The sequence below is a fragment of the Coenobita brevimanus genome, chromosome 16 (assembly GCF_032717465.1).
Source record: "Coenobita brevimanus isolate Jiangsu-jjx chromosome 16, ASM3271746v2, whole genome shotgun sequence".
Taxonomy (NCBI): Eukaryota; Metazoa; Arthropoda; class Malacostraca; order Decapoda; family Coenobitidae; genus Coenobita; species Coenobita brevimanus.
Window position 1 is genome coordinate 2,111,341 of NC_136969.1, and position 1,484 is coordinate 2,112,824.

The 1,484-nt window shown below is 39.7% G+C and overlaps 1 pseudogene; it reads left to right on the forward strand.

Annotated features, from left to right (window-relative positions):
• Positions 1–262: 262 nt before the first annotated feature.
• LOC145391103 (5S ribosomal RNA) lies at positions 263–381 on the forward strand (annotated as a pseudogene).
• The last annotated feature ends 1,103 nt before the right edge of the window (positions 382–1,484 follow it).

Here is a 1,484-nt window from a genome sequence, read left to right on the forward strand (position 1 = left end):
CAGCACTTCTTCGTTATAGCACCATCTTCTAGTGTTAATATTATACATCCCGGTATTCAAGATGGAGAGATGGCAGATTTTACGCCTAGTTAAAGTGAACAATAGGCCTGTATAGCGTATACGTATTTTCCACAGCACTTCTTCGTGACTAGGGCCATCTTCTAGTGTTAATTTTATACATCTCAGCATTCAAGAACATTTTAGCGATTTATATGTTACAAATACAGTTTACTCTTGCTTGTGGTGCTGGATAGGGACGCCTTCTCGTGGTGGCACCACGTTGAGTACACCGCTTCCCGTCCGATCAGCGAAGTTAAGCAACGTTGGGTCTGGTTAGTACTTGGATGGGTGACCGCCTGGGAACACTAGATGCTGTTGGCATCCCCACGTGTCAAGTGGGGTTGGCGGAGGATTAGTGCCCCTCCCCGTAAAACAATTAACTCTAAGCCCTTGGCCACCCCGTCTGGGATACATGGCGTCTGGCAATGAATGAATGAAAACTTAAATCTTTCCCTATCCATCGGAAAGAGGGTGATGGGCTCCAAGAGGGGGGGTGCTTGAACCTTCTACTACCACCACCACCACCACCACCACCACTACTACTACTACCAGTCCTATTGCTGCTGTGACTACTACAACTATAACCACTACCACCACTGTTACTATTACTACCGATACTGCTACCACTACTACTACTAATACTGCTACATTCCTACTACTACTGCTATTTCTACTACTACTACCACCACCACCACCACCACCACCACCACTACTACTGCTATTACTACTACTACTACTGCTCTTGCATGTCATGTACCTCTTTATAGTAACGTCATAATTCCCTCATATGCGAGTATTCAAAGACGTTTAAGCAAAATAAATAGCCAACGATAATGTATCACGATATCAAGAGCAAAGGAGTATTCGCCCCCATCTATATGTACAGTCGTGGACAAAAATTCGCTCAGTACTTTTCCTTCTTGCTTTCCTCCACCTTATTCTTTCATCTTATCTTGGCCCAGATTTTCGTCCTTTTGCAACTTGTTTCAGAGAGTCCACTGGGAGAAATGGACAGTACTACGGCTCTACTTCCTTTCCATACCACTGCTTCGTGACTAGCATCATTTTCTAGCGTTAATCTTTTGTTTCAACTCTAATTCTCTCTGCTATGATGGGTCAGGGAGGAACACGGTTAGGCATCACCTTCCCAATGATGACGACCACGACGACGGCGGCTGTGTTGATGCTGATGATGATGATTTCCCACAGCAATTTGATTGATAATTTTTAAAACCATGGTAACAATAATGATAAAAAAAATAATAATAATAAAAATAATAATAATAAAAATAATGATAATAATATTATTATTATTATTATTATTGTTACTGTTATTATTATTATTATTATTATTATTATTATTATTTATTATTATTATTACTATATTATTATTATTATTATTATTATTACCATTCTTATCATTG